Here is a 16,393-nt window from a genome sequence, read left to right on the forward strand (position 1 = left end):
CTCCCCAGCAACCCTCAGTTTGTTTTCTGTGATTAAGAGTCTCTTGTGGTTTGTCTCCCTCCCGATCCCATCTTGTTTCATTTATTCTTTTCCTAACCTTCAAAACTCCCATGTTGTCTCTCTACTTCCTCATATAAGGGAGATCATATGATAATTGTCTTTCTCTGATTGACTTATTTCGCTAAGCATAATACCCTCTAGTTCCATCCACGTCATCGCAAATGGCAAGATTTCATTTTTGATGGCTGCATAGTATTCCATTGTATATATATGTGTGATATACACACACACACACACACACACACACACACACACCACATCTTCTTCCTCCATTCATCTGTTGATGGACATCTAGGTTCTTTCCATAGTTTCATAGCCCAAGTTTTTTAAAAGGTTGGCATTACCCTAATACCAGAACCAAAAATGAAATTACAGGGAAAGAAAACTAAAGACCAATATTCCTCAGGAGCAAAAACAGACAATTTCTTTTTAAAGGAGCATACTGAATCTAAAAGCATAGTACACTTGACCCAGTGGTGTTTATCCTAGGAATGTAGTATTCATTTAACATTTGAATATCAATCAATTAAATTAAGGATATTAACAAAATAAAGCAGAAAAACTCTTTGATCATCTTCAGATGCAGATATATTTGACAACATTTAACATTACCTCATGACTGGAAATTTCAACAAACTGATACAAAGAAACTTCTTTAACTTGATAAAGGGCATTAGTAAGAAATTTTCAATTATAACAATACTGTATGGTAAAAGAGAGAGTGCTTTTCATTCTCAATCAACAAAGCAATGATGTATCCTTTGGCAACTCCTAGTCAACACTGTTCTCATCTTCACAAGTACACATAAAGAAAGAAAAATGACACAAAATGCCAAGACTTTGGAAAGGGGAACTAATACCATCTCTATTCAAAGACATACTGATCTGATAAGAATTTGAGAGGCAGGGTTGGGGGTCATGGGGGGTGGCAGGGGGGAATGAAACAAGATGGGATACGGAGGGAGACAAACTTATGGTTTAATAATAGACTCTTAATATCAGGAAGCAAATTGAAGGTTGCTGGAGGGTAGGGAAGTAGGGATAGAGTGTCTGGATTATGGACATTGGGGAGGGTATGTGCTATGGTGGGTGCTGTGAAATGTGTAAGCCTGATGATTCACAGACCTGTACCCCTGGGGCAAATAATACATATATATTAATAAAAAAAAAAACAAAGACAGCATACTGTGTCTATAGAAAATATCAAGTAATATACAAAACAAAACAAAACAAACACCTACTAAAACTAATGCAAGTTAGCTAAGTCACAAGATATAAGAATAATATACAATATTCAATTGTATTTCTACATGTTGGTGATGAACAGTTGGAAAATGAAATTTAAAATACCATTTAAAATAGTGTCAAAACTATGAACTACTTAGGAATGTATAGCAATATACATTCAAGACCTTGAAATTCTACCTTAAAAACTATAATATAGTCCCAAGAGATATTAAAGAAAATCTAAATTAAGAAAGAGAAAGGGGAGGGGGGCCTGGGTGGCTCAGTGGGTTAAGCCACTGCCTTCGGCTCAGGTCATGATCCCGGGGTCCTGGGATCAAGTCCCACATGGGGCTCTCTGCTCAGCGGGGGCCCTGCTTCCCTCTCTCTCTCTCTGCCTGCCTCTCTGTCTACTTGTGATCTCTGTCTGTCAAATAAACAAAATCTTTAAAAAAAAAAAAAAAGAAAGAAAGAGAAAGGGGCTCCTGGGTGGCTCAGTGGGTTAAAGCCTTCGGCTCGGGTCATGATCTCAGGGATCTAGCCCCATGTCGGGCTCTCTGCTCCGTGGGGACCCTGTTTCCTCCTCTCTCTCTGCCTGCCTCTCTGCCTACTTGTGACCTCTGTCTGTCAAATAAATAAATAAAATCTTAAAAAAAAAAAGAGAGATATACTATATTCACTTCTTAAACTGATATTATCGTCAGTTCTACCCATAGTAATATAAAAAGTAACGCCATCCCAATAAACTTCCCAGTTGGCTTCTTTAAAAAATAGAACTTGATAATCGGATTTTAAAATTTATCCAGAAAAGCAAAAGACTTAGAACAGCCAAAATAATTTTGGGAAGGAACAACAAAGTTGGAGAACTTACACTATCTCATTTTAAGACTATATAAAAAGTACAAATAACAAGATATTATAGTTTTGGCATAAGGATAAACATACAACAATGAAAGAGAAGAAAGTCTAGAAATAAAATCAACAAATATGGTCAGTTGATTTTTTAAATTGTGGTAAGATAAAAATAACATAAAATTTACTATTTTTGAGCGTATAGTTCAGCGGCACTAAGTACATTCCCATTGTTGTGCAACTATCCCCACCATACATCTCCATACTTTTCTCACCTCCCCCAACTGTAACTCCATATTCATTTAACACTGGCTCCCCACTGTTGTCCTCTTTATCCCCTAGAAATCACCATTCTGTATCCTGTCTCTATAAATTTGACTTCTAGAAGAAAACAGACCTAAATCTTCATCACTTTGGAGTAGAAAATGAATTCTCAGATAAGACAGTAATGCCCAAGCCATAAATTAAAAAATAGAAACAGTGGGCTTAATCAAAATTACAACTTTTGCTCTTCAAATGACACTGTTCAGGAACTTAAATTGCAAAGAAAACACTAGGAGATATATGTAACGGGTACACATATCTGATGTATGATAAACGTGTATGTATCTTTGATACATATAGCCGACAACCTGAATCCAGAATATATAAATACCTTATAACTTATAATTGTAAGAGAAAGCAATTTAAAAAGGTAAATTATTTGAACAGATGCTTCCCAAGAGAAGATCTACACATGTCCGATAAGCACAAGAAAGGATATTCAATATCTTTAGACATCAGGGAAATGGAAATTTAAACCGCAATAAGATACCATTACACACATTAGAATAGCTAAAATTTAAAATATTGACAACTAAGTATTGACCAGAATATAAAGCAACTGGAACTTCATACATTGTTGATGGGTGTATAAAATGGTAGAGCTACTTTGGAAAACTTTTGCAGTTTCTTAAACGGTTAATCATAAACTTATCATAAGACCCAGGAATTCCGTGAGAAATATAAATATATGCCCACACAAAAACTTGTACACAAATGTCCACAGCAGCTTATTTATAATAACCACTGAAACAATTCAAGAGTCCATCAATAGGTAGATGACTAAACAAATTGTAGCACATACATATAATACAGTACTACTCACCAATAAAAAGGAATGAACTAATGATATATATATATATAATATGGCTGCATCTCAAATCGCTATGCTGAGTGAAAGAAGTCAGAAACAAAAGAGTACATGTTGTATGATTCCATTTAAATGAAATAAATCTAATGTATAATGACAAAAGGCAGACCAATTGTTGCTTGGCAAGGGCCAGTAAGGAAAATTTTTGAAGTGATAGAAATGATTCTATTGGTGCTTATGTGGATGAATGGTCTATCAATACTCATCAAACTATGCTCTTAAAATTAGTATATTTTGTTTTATGTAAATTATATCTTATTAAAGTTGATTTTAAAATGAAATGACTCATCTCCATTCTAATGTTCAATATTGATAGAGAGGAGAAATATGAAACAGGAAAAAAATAAAGATGCTATCCCAGCCTATGCTATTTAGAAGTTGAGTGATTTTGGACAAGCGAAGTAACTTATCTGTGCCATAATTTAATATCAAGTGAAGATAATAATAGTATACCTACCTCATATAGTTCTTATAGAGATAAATGAAATAATATACATGAAGTGCCTAGAACTGTGTCAGGCATACAGTAAATGCTATATAAATGTTAGATATTATGGTGCAAATAAAAATGACTACAAATCTACTTCACATTGCTCATATCTGAGTGGTTTTATCTGACGGATGTTCAGTAGTCTAGTAAAAAGTAAATGCAATATGCTCAACAATGAGAACCACCTCCTATGTGTTATATAAGCAGACTCTCCAAAGATTTCATGTTAAGAAAACTTGGAACAAAATCTGAAGTATTATAATCCTGAGGTGAGTGAATTAGCATACAACACCAAGTTTGGACAAACTAAGGAGATGTTAAACATCTCTTACATGGGTCCTATTAAAAATGTGATTTTGCTTTCTAGAGCTATCAACTGGCCAAATTAAACTGTGAAAACTCTAAATGTACAATATATAAGGAGCAGAATGAAGAGATTATCAGAACTAATTATATTAACCTTAACATTTCTGAACTAAATATCACACAAAAAAATCTAAAATAAATCAGAAACATCTAATTAGAAGGTTGCAAAATAATCACAGAATTTAATTACCTTATATATCTTGGAACATCTATTGAATTCCTTATTTTTTTATGTAATTGTAGCTTCTTTTTGCTAGTAGGAGTGATAACAACAAAAAATTTTTATTGTGATAAAATATAAAATTTACCATTTAACCATTTTTTCCATTTACTGAAATATAATTGACATACAACATTGTGTTAGTTTTAGGTTTATAACATGATGATTTGATATATGTATATACTGTGAAATGACTATCACTATTAGTTTACTTAACATCTACTACCTCACACAGAAATTTTGTGTATTTGTACGACAACTTTCAAGATCTAATCTCTTCGCAACTTTCAAATACACAATGCAGTATTTTAAACTTTAGTCACAATTTTGTTTACATCCTGGAGTTTTTTTTTATCTATAACTGAGAGTTTGTACCTTTTGAAATGTACCCATTTCACCCTTGCTTCTGGCAACCACCAATCTATTCAATGCATCTGTGGATTGTGGCTTTTTAGATTCTACATATAAATGAGAATCGTACATTATTTATCTTTTACTGTCTGTCTTATTTCACTCAGCATTAATGCCCTCAAGGTCCATCCATGTGGCAGGATTTCCTTCCTTTTTATGACTAAATAATAGTTCAGTGTGTGTGTGTGTGTGTGTGTGTGTGTGTGTGTATTACAACATCTTTATCCATTCAGTGCTGGCTTCGGCAGCACATATACAACATCTTTATCCATTCAGCCCTTGATGGATGCTTAGGTTGTTTCCATATCTTGATTGTTGTAAATAATGCTGCAATGACCTATTGTAATAAAGGCTTGCAATATCTTTTCGAGATATTTTTGCACTTCAGATAGATACCAAAATTGGAATTGCTGAATTGCATGGTAATTCTACTTCCAATTTTTTGAGGAACCTCCATGTTGTTTTTCATGTTACACCAATTTATATTCCCACCCAATGCACAAGGGTTCTCTTTTCTCCACATTCTCATCAATACGTATCTCTTGTCTTTATGATGATACCATTCTGACAGATGTCAGGTGATATCTCCTTGTGGTTTTGATTTATATTTCAATGATGATTAGTGATATTGAGCACCTTTTCATGTATGTGCTGGCCATTTGTATATCTTCTTGGAAAAATGTCTATTTAGTTCCTCTGCTCATTTTTAATTTGTTTGTTGCTGTTGCTGTTATTATTGAGTTGTATATCAGTTTCTTGCAATGATCATGTGATATGTGACTTTCTTTCTTATTTTAGTATTTGAAATAAAAATTTGCTGAAGATGTTCTATTAAAAAGCACATTTTTTGCCAAGTGACCTCCTTTGATTGGGAATTCTAATTTCTACTTTTGTTCATATATTTCTTTTTGAGATTCAAAAATATGTATGACCTGATAAGTACATGTACTAACATTTTCCTTCTTCTCTAGAAAACCATGAGGAAAAGTAAAATGCTCATTGATTGAACCAGATTCAGTATCTTCCATGCTCCTCAAGTATGTACAGTACTATAATTTTCTAAACACTATAAAATTTTGGCTTCTCACCAGTCAGAATTATCTCTTGTACTTTTTTTTTTACATGACTTTTGTTATGCTAGCTCTACAGAATATTAGGTATATAGACTCCTTAATCACAATGGATAAGCCCTTCCCCATTTAAAAAGCTCAATTCAAAAGTTGAATATTAAGGTGGAAACTATGTTTTTTACCCAAATGACAATCTTGTTATTAGATTTAGCTGCCTTTTTATTATTAAAAGAGCAGTCATATTTTTAAAACCTGCTTCTATAGAGAATAGAAAGAGAGCTCCATTATCAAAAACAAAGACTTGTTAAAGGTAGTATTGAAAATAAATAATTGGCTTTTGTTCATGAATGGCTAAATCTATTTTGTGGTTTGAAGAGCTAAGAACAGATTGCTTCCCTTAGATTGTTAGCAAAGAAATGTTTTCATCAATTAACATTCTTTGCTAAGAACAGTTTTTTCCAGTGCTATTTCTCAAATGGAGCATTAAATAAATAGAGCTGCCCAAAGGACAATTCTTGGGCTTTTTCTTTAATGTTCTAGAGTATAATAATTATGGCATACCAGTTCAAAAGGCTGGCAGAAAACAAAACAAAACAAAACAAAATCAAGTTTCAAACAGATAATTTAGTTGGAGGAAAAAGTTGCCATTAGGTAGCCATTCCTGCAAATTAAATAAAAGGTACATCACCCACAAATTGTGCCAGTCTTCCTCTTCATTGTGCTTTTGCCCAACATTTACATCCGAATAGGATGAAAAGTAAAGGGCAAGGTGTAGGAAATACAGAATGTTGTCACAAAAGGCATCAAACTGTGGGAACACACCATTGAATGTACCCAGAGCTATTCCATTGCCTCAGCTTTATCCTTTCCTCTTCTAGCTTGTGCTGAAGTGATTACCACCATATGAGGGTCCACAGAGTGCGTGCAATAATCGTGGACGTTTATCGATCAAGTTCTTATAAGACAGGCACTATACTAAAAGCTTTACTTATTTTGATTGAGTTAAGATTCACAGTGATATCTGGGTAATACTGTTGTTCCTATTTTGCCGAATAGGAAACTGAGGTAAAGATCATCCAACTAGTGGGTGGTAAAAACCAGATACACACCCAGGCTCAAGAGCCCATGCACCTAACCCCTCTATTCTCCCTGTCAGTGAAGGGAGACAACTCACAGGCAGTGTTCCTCAACATGCAGAGAAATGGACCTCTGTCACGATTTTTTTAGTGGAGAGATGTTTCCTAAGAGGAAAGGGAAGGTCCTAGAGGGAGAGAAAAAAAGGCAAGATACAAGCGGGAGTGAAGGGGAGAGACAGATATTGAACCAAGACAAAGAATGCAATGTATTTAAAGGCAGTTTATGAGAACATGCGAACAAAGAGGGCAGTGGAAATAGACGTAAGGGCAAAGTGATAAACATTTGTGGTAAATTTCTTTCAAGAAAATAAAGAAAACAAAGCCAATATTTAGAATGAGATCATGCATTTCATAATACACAAATTAACCTAAACCCAGAAAAGAGTTGAGTGTGACTGATATATTTTACAGATCAGTAAACACAGGGCCAGAGAGATTAAACGACTTGTCTAAGACATGAGGAAACAGGTAGCATAGGTGAGGCTAGAACCCAAGCAGATCTCCTGACTTTTGAGCTCAATGCTCTTCCACCAACTATAGCAAACACATTTTGTCAGCTTTTAAAACAGAGGTGGTGGTCAATAGGTTTTGACTCAATTTAAGGACCACCACCTCTGTGTTCAACATGTTGAAGATTAAACACAAAATACCTTAAAGTTATCATCTTCTCAATTGTCAAATAGTATTATAAAGGAGCAATGAAGATAAAGTAGTCACTTATAAATGCAAGGAAGAGAGTTCTTGGCATAGATGCATATTTTTTTACCTCTAATATTTTATCCCTACACAAATTTTTAAACTGAAATTATTTGAGCTTTGAAAAATTTAGTCACACATGTATGTATAGCAAAGAGTGAAATGTCTAAATCATACTAATTTGTTCTTTACTAGAGAGACTGAAAAGGTTGGACAGTGAGAGTTATATACCCAGTGTTAATGCTGGTTTGTAATCTCTAATTTTCTTCCCAGCTCGAAAATTCTATAATTTTAGAAAACTGGTAATTAGATAAAATATTTTTATAATTTAAGTATATTTGACCCAATGAGATTACGATACACCACCCAAGTCTATGAGAAAATTATTATTTTTTTTCAATTTATTTATTTTCAGAAAAACATTATTCATTATTTTTTCACCACACCCAGTGCTCCATGCAAGCCGTGCCCTCTATAATACCCACCACCTGGTATCCCACCTCCCACCCCCTCGAAGTGGCGAGAAAATTATTTATAGTGACTTCAAAAAGGGGAGATTTAAAAGTTAATAAAATGCTGATGGTTATCATCTGTGGCATTTCAGACTATGGTAATTGATTAAAAAATTTTTTTAACTTGCTGAAAAATAGAAGGAAGAAAGCAAAAAGGAAAGCTGAAGTAAAGTAGAAATGAGATTTTTTCTCATATAATCTCTTAGATACCAAGGACTCCTGTATTTGTGATAGGTACAGTACTATACTCATACTAGAAGTTCAGAAGCTTACATATTTCCCTTTTTTTTTAGGTTTAAAAGTTAATGAGTAGTGTTTGTGAGAAAGGAGAAGTATCTTATGCCTCATTTTCATTAATGTCGGGGCAGTCAGTGGAAAAATAAATGAGTTTTCGAAAGCCAAATAGTAAATCATTGAAAGCCTAGAGTTTTGAAATCAGGTTTTCTATTGACCATAGAAATGAATTAATTCTGTGTGGGTGGAATTTTTTTCTTGTCTCAAATTCTCTATTTTATGGCAATTTCCTTAGCCTTCTTTCTACTGTATTTGTGTTATGTCTCACTTCTACATCATTTGGCTGTGTCAAAAGAATACTCTTCTCAATACCACTTGAGACTTCACCTCTCTCAAGATGGATCACAGTTATGATTAGTGACTCTAGTGATGTTAGAAATTCAAATGTGACTTGTTAGAGGTAAATGATCTAACTGATCTTCAAGACAACAAAAACACCAAAAAATTAGAATGTAGTTTTCCAGAGATTTATATCACCTGCGGTAGACAGAGGAAAAAAACTAAACAACCAACAGAAACAAAGCAAACAAGAGGGAAAGAATGTACATTTTATCTAAAGATGTTCTATTAAAAATGAGGTCTGTAAACATTCTCAATCACATACCTCTATTACCAAACATAATTATAAATCACTTAAATGTAATGTCCTAACATATAAAACACAAAGAATAATCCACAAGTACAAAAAAAAGATGTACTGAAATATATATATGTGATTTTTTTAAAAAGATTTATTTATTTGAGGGAGGGAGGGGCAAAAGGAGCGAGGAAATCCTAAGCAGATGCCTTGTTGAGCACAGAGTCCAACGTGAGGTTTGATCTCATGACTCTGAGATCATGACCCCCACTGAAACCAAGAGCTGGATGCCCAACCAAATGGGCCATCCGGGTGCCCCTATAGTATTGATAATTTAAATAAATTTTAGTGAGAGTTTTGTGATGGAAAATGTTGCATTACCTTGAAAATCATGGTTTAATACCTGGTCATAGAAAGATTCAAATTTAACATCAGTTTATCCCCATACTTGGATGTAAGGGCTATAAAAGCTAAAATAGATACCACAAAAAGATATGGAAGAAATACAAAGTTGTCTTCATGTACTCAATTACGACACTCAAATTTCAACTCCAACCAATAGTTATACTAAGGTTATAATTTAGGCTTTTTCTCTAATAATTTTCTGACTTCCCTATCAATCAGTTTTCCCTGCAAGTTTTTTTTTTTTTTTCTTTAACATTTAACAAACAGCCTCTCAATCCACTGAAATGGTATTTGGAAGATTTTCGATCATGTTAGAAGATGATGTTAGTAAGATGATATGCTTACATCATTTTTAAAGTTTTTGTTTGTAATAGCTTTATAGAGACATAATTTATATTCCATGAAAATATAGCCATTATAAGCATACAATGTGATTATTTTTAATAAATGTGTAATTGTGCAATCATTACCACCCTTCAGTTCTAGAATATTTCCATCATCTGAAAATGTTCTATCATATTCACTTACATTCAATCTTTGCATCCCAGCTCAAAGCAATCACTAATTTGCTTTTTGTCTATTTTTTTGTTTGTTTTTTGGAAGTGTCATACAAATGGTATTATATAACATGTGGTCTTGGGACACCTAGGTGGCTCAATCAGCTAAGCATCCCACTTTCAGTTTTGGCTCAGGTCATGATCTCGGGGTCGTGAGATCGAGCCCCTCATCAAGCTGGGTACACAACACATGGAGTCTGCTTGAGATTCTTTCACCTCCTCCATCTCCCTGCGTTCCTCCCTCCACTCAACCTCTGTCTCTAAAATAAGTAAATAATTTTTACCACATTTTATCTAATAATTACTTGATAGACATTTTGATTATTTTGTTTTTTCCAACTATGAATAATACTGATATTATTGATATAAACATCTTTGTGTAGACATGTGGTTTTATTTCTTGCTGAGTCATATGGTAAGTTTATACTTATATTTTTAAAAAACCATCCATTGGTTTTCCAGCGTGGAAACCAGCAACTTACGATAGTTCCAGTTTTCCACATCCTCATCATCACTTGGTGTTATTAATCTTTTGCCTATACCCATGGTAGTGGTTATATAGTTGTATCGTGGTTTTAATGTCCATTTCCTTTATGATTAATTATGTCGAGTATCTTCTTCTATTATGATTAACCATTTATATAACATTTTGGTGAAATGTCTATCCAAATATTTTGCACATGGGCACATATTGCATGGAGGACTGGGTATGGTGCATAAACAATGAATTTTGGAATACTGAAAAAATAAAATAAAATTTATTTTGCACATTTTTAAATTGAGTTGCTTGCCTTTTTACTTTTCATGTTTAGAAATTCAATATATATTCTCTATATAAGTCCTTTATCAGAATATGATTAGAAAATATTTTTCCCCAGACACCTGGCTGGCTCAGTGGGAAGATATAGGACTCCTGTTCTCAGTGTCAAGAGTTTGAGGCCTACATTGGGGATAGAGATTACTAAAAAGAAAAAAAAAAACAAAAAACTTAAAGAAAAAAGAAAATATTCTATGGCTTATATGGCTTATATTCTCATTTTCTTGTGTTTTGAAAAACAAAAGTTTTATTTAAAAAATTTATTTTTATTAAGTACGATTTATCAATTTCTTCTTTTATGGATCATGATGTGGTATCATATCCAAGATATCTTTGTCTAAAGCAAAGTCACAGAAATCTTGTACTATGTTTTCTTCTAGAAGTCTAATAATTTTATTTTTTTAAGATTTTATTTTTTATTTTATTTTATTTTATTTTAAAGATTTTATTTATTTATTTGTCAGAGACAGAGGGAGAGAGAGCAAGTGAGCACCGGCAGACAGAGAGGCAGGCAGAGGCAGAGGGAGAAGCAGGCTCCCTGCCGAGCAAGGAGCCCGATGTGGGACTTGATCCCAGAACCCTGGGATCATGACCTGAGCCGAAGGCAGCGGCTTAACCCACTGAGCCACCCAGGCATCCCAAGATTTTATTTTTTAGATAATCTCTATGCCCAACATGGGGTTTGAACCCATGACTCAGATATCAAGAGTTGCAGCCCTTTCAAATGAGCTAGCCAGGTGCCCCCAAGTCTTATAATTTTAGTTCTTAGGTCTATGATGCAAACTGAGTTAATTTTTCTGTGTGCTGTAAGGTAAGAGTAAAAGCTCATGATTTTGCATATGGATAGTCAATGCACTTCATGAAGAGACACCCCTTTCCCCCACTGAACTACCTTGGCATCTTTGTTGGAATTCAGTTGACCATAAATGTAAGGACTTATTTCTGCACTCTCTCTCTATTCTATGTCATTGATCTACAAGGCTATCATTATGCCAATACTATATTCTGTTACTGCAACTTTTTAATAAATTTTTAAATTGGATATTGCAATTCTTCCTACTCTGTTGGGTTTCTTTGGAGGGAGCTGTTATTCTTGTTTCCATGTATGTGCATTTTTAAAAAGATTTTATTTATTTATTTCAGAGAGAGAGCACAAGCAGGGGGAGCAGCAGAGGGAGAGGAAGAAGCAGACTACCCGCTGAGCAGACAGCCCCATGTGGAGCTGGATCCCAGGACTCTGGGATCATGACCTGAGCTGAAGGCAGACACTTAACCCACTGAGCCAGCCAGGCACCCTTATATGTGCATTTTAATACTGGCTTATCAATTTCTATATAAAGCATTAGCTGGGATTTTCATAGGGATCACATTGACTATATAGGTCAGAGATCTTATACTTTTCTAAGATATATTCCTCAGTATATATTTTTTATGTTATTATAAACATAAATTGTTTTATAAACAATAAATTGTTTCCTCAAGTTTACTTTCAAATTGCTATTTCCTAGAATATGAAAATACAATTGTTTTTTATGTACTGATCGTATATATCCTGTGACTTTGTTAAATTCATTTATTACTTCTAGTGTTACTTGTGTTGAATTTTCTTCGGAATTTTCTATGTATATGATCATGTTATCTGTAAATAAAGATAGCTTTAAATTTCCCATTGTAATTTATATGCCTTTAATTTATTTTTCTTTCCTTATTACAATGGCTAAAGCCTTTAGAACAATGTTGAATAAAAATTATAAGAGTGGATATAATTTCATTCTCAATCTTGGAAAATATTCAGTCTTTTACCACAAATGTGATGACAGCTATAGGTTTTTCATAGATGCACTCTATCACATCAAGGAAGTGCCCTTCTGTTGCTAGTTTGTTGGACATCTGTATCATGAATGGGTTGTTCTATCTTGTCAATTACTTTTCTTCATCTATTTTCATCATTTTTCCTCATTTTTAAAAGCGAATAAATGACAGAAAAATTTGGCATTTCTTGCCTTGTGGTTCCTGACAAGATAATGTACCAGCAGGTGCTGTTGACTTATGGCCCTAGTCCAACTTGAGATGCACAGAAGTTGTAACAAGCTGTGTGGAAGCCCTGTGATAAGAGTTAGCTGACCTGGTTTGTAAAGGAAACATGTGTCCAGGAATGAGAAGGGCTGGGTACTATGGTTGGAAGATAGGATATAAGGAGAACTCTTGTATGTGATTTATATTCTCTCCCCTACTGTTCTAATCAGCTCATTGCCATCTTTATGAAGCAGGCAGATAGTTCTGGACTTAAGAAACTACTTAAGTCATATTTTCACGGAATTTATTTAAGGAAAATAACTTCAAATCTATACCTTATACAACAGTTTGGTGTGGTGATCATTTGATATCCCAGGGTTGGAACTGAGTCTAGAACTACTTTACAAATGGAAATTGTTGATTTTCCAAGTGCCCCACATCTGTCTGACAGCCTTCTTTCGCTTTAGGCTTCGCTCTACGCTAGAAACAAAATGGATTCCATCAGTAATTAGTACACTTTCAACATAGAGCCATTTATGAAGCCTGTCATCTTAATTTTTGACAGATCATTTTTGCTTGATATGGAATTCTTGATCTATAGGTTTTTTTCTTCCAGAACTTCAAATCTATTCTTCCATTGCTCTCTGGCTTCTTCTGTTTCTGATGATAATAAGTCAGCTACTAGTTTTACTGTGGTTTCCTTGAACATAAAGAGTTGTTATTCTCTTGTTGCTTCAAAATTTTCTTGTCTTTGTTTTTAGAAATTTGATGATGATATATCTAGCTTTGATTCTTATGTTTAATCTACTTAGGATTTGCTGGGTTTCATTGATCTGTAGATTAATTTTTAAATAAAATTTGGGAAGTTTTTGATTTCTCCTTCTTGAAATATTTTTTATATACTCTTCTATCCTTCCTTTCTTTCTTGTACTTCCAGCTGCTCCACAAAGTTTCTGAAACTCTGTTCATTTTTCTTCAAACTTTTTTTCTTTGTTAATCGGAGTGGGTAGTTTTCATTTCTTTTTTATACTTTCTATTTCTTTATTGAGAGTCCCTATTTGTTGAGTCATTTTACCTTTAAGTTTTTTTTTTAATTTATTTATTTGACAGAGAGAGATCACAAGTAGGCAGAGAGGCAGGCAGAGAGAGAGGAGGAAGCAGGCTTCCCGCTGAGCAGAGAGCCTGATGCGGGGCTCGATCTCAGGACCCTGGGATCATGACCTGAGCCGAAGGCAGAGGCTTAATCCACTGAGCCACCCAGGCGCCCCTACCTTTAAGTTTTTAAAATGTATTTATAGTAGCTCGTTTGGATTAGTTGCCTACAAAATCCAACTAGTGGGTTCCTGAGCATGTCCACTGGCTACCTATTTTTCTGAATTTGGGTTATTCTTCCCTGTTTTGTTTTGTTTTGTTCTTTGCAGGTCTCAAAATTTTTTGTTGAAAACTCTATGATTTTAGCTAAGTATATAGCAATATTGGATCAATTCTGGTTTTCCTCTTGAAAGATTTTCTTGAAATTGCTGGAAATTAGATCTCAGAATCTGTTTCCATGGAGCTGTGTGGTCACTGATATCTCTGGCAAATTTTCCTAATTTTTATTTTTTAGCCCTGTTTCTAAAAAATTACTAGACATGTATAAAATAAATATAAATTCTAATTTTTTCTTTCTGCATTAGTAGCATGGCAAATGATTCTACTTTAAAAAACCAGTCATATTGCTAATCTTCTCAAAGTTCTTCTTTTTGTTTCCAATTTCATGAGAGGAGAACTGAGTTGAAGAATATAAGGCTTTGAGGTTGGGGAGTGGGGAGTAATAGACACCACACTAAATAAAGTTCTTTTAACTGAGACTGGCAATATTTAGAACTAAAAAACTAGGTCATTTTTTATAGTTTGTTAGACAGTTTTAGACTGTTATTCTTCATAGTACAATAAGATGGTCATAATACATGTTCTGGTTTGTTGTCAGAAATTTGCACAATATTGTAATGAAATCTTTTTATTGTAAGAAACAGAGACTCACTAAATGCAAACCAGGAAAAGAAAGTATTGGGGTGACTATGAGAAACAGAAAGTTCATGGAATACTAAGAAATGAAGTGTATTCTGGCTTTGTGGGGAGAATAGGAGCCCTGAAAACATCAGGGCTCTCTCTAGCTCACTTGTTCTCTCAATTCCAAATTTCCAGGAAATGAATCTGATTGGCATTGTTATAGGTTATGACCAATGGTCTGCAGTGAATTGGTTACATATGAATCAGGTCTCTCTGGCTGATACCATGGCCAGATGCTAGGTCAGGAAGCTTGCAGGGCTGCATACTTCAGTGGCTGTGGATATAGGTACTTAGAAACATGTCTATTACACTTACCAGGTGTTTGATGCCTTTATGATTTTATAAAGTTGTTACATTCTCAGGACTCTACTGTGTTCCAAAAAATAGAGCAACCTGGATACTTTGGATGGAAAAAAATGTAGGTAACTCTTATTTAATCTGCTTGACAAAGCTGAGTTTCAACTGCTTTTCCCAAAACATAGAATTTTGCCTCTCAGTGTGGTAACTTCATCCCAAAGCACATGCAGCCAGTCCTTCTCACACAGTCCCTCCCTCATAGAGTGGCAGAGATAGGTCCTCTTAGCGATAAGATTTAAAGCTTTTCTCCCTTGGGAGGCTGCACCGCAGAAACCTCCCCTCTGCTCTGTAATAAGTTAATCTCACCTCTCTACATTGAACCTCTAGTCCCATCTTTTTGTAAGTACCTCCCTACATTACTGATTCTACGTTTTCATTGTTAGAAGTCAAATTCTTCCAAGGACTGAAAAAAAGGATTAATGAGTGTTGGCTTTTCTTGGTGTGGGAGATACTTTAGTAGTCCAAGGCACTATGGAGGATACAGTCATAACTATTACATGTATCCTATCTTCTAGGAGAGCAGGCTTACACATAAATAACCATACCATGGGGTAGAGAGTGACACAATAAAATATTAAGGCAGAAATCACCTTCTCCAGAGGTGCGAGTAAGGTGGGGGGAAATTTTCAGAAAGGCTTTAGAGGTACCAGTGGGGCTGGGCCTCTAAGGGCAGGGGAGGATTGGCATAGTCAGAGAATAGTCTGGAGGTGGCACACAGTCGATTCTGAAATCCTGAGCAGAACTATTATTAAGCTTTAGCAGCCATTCCCAGGACCAGTTTATTTCACTGCTCTCTTTCCTTCATTTGCCACCTGCCTCTGTTTTAACATCCCTTTTAAAAACAAACAAAAAAAGCAACTATCAATTAGTGTGTTTTTTGGAATTCTCGTATTTACTTTTTCCACCTTCTCCAGAGGCTTCCAAGAATGAGAAAGGAGCCAGTGTTTCTGCTCTCCCCCTTTCCCTTGCTGCCTCTGCTATTATTTTTCAGGAATACTAATCATGATGAGCTAATATGAAAACAACAAACACTGGAAAGCTACAAAGTTTTCATAATCATGAAAGGTTCTGACGGACTTCTTCCTGAGA

The sequence above is a fragment of the Neovison vison genome, chromosome 3 (assembly GCF_020171115.1).
Source record: "Neovison vison isolate M4711 chromosome 3, ASM_NN_V1, whole genome shotgun sequence".
Lineage (NCBI taxonomy): Eukaryota > Metazoa > Chordata > Mammalia > Carnivora > Mustelidae > Neogale > Neogale vison.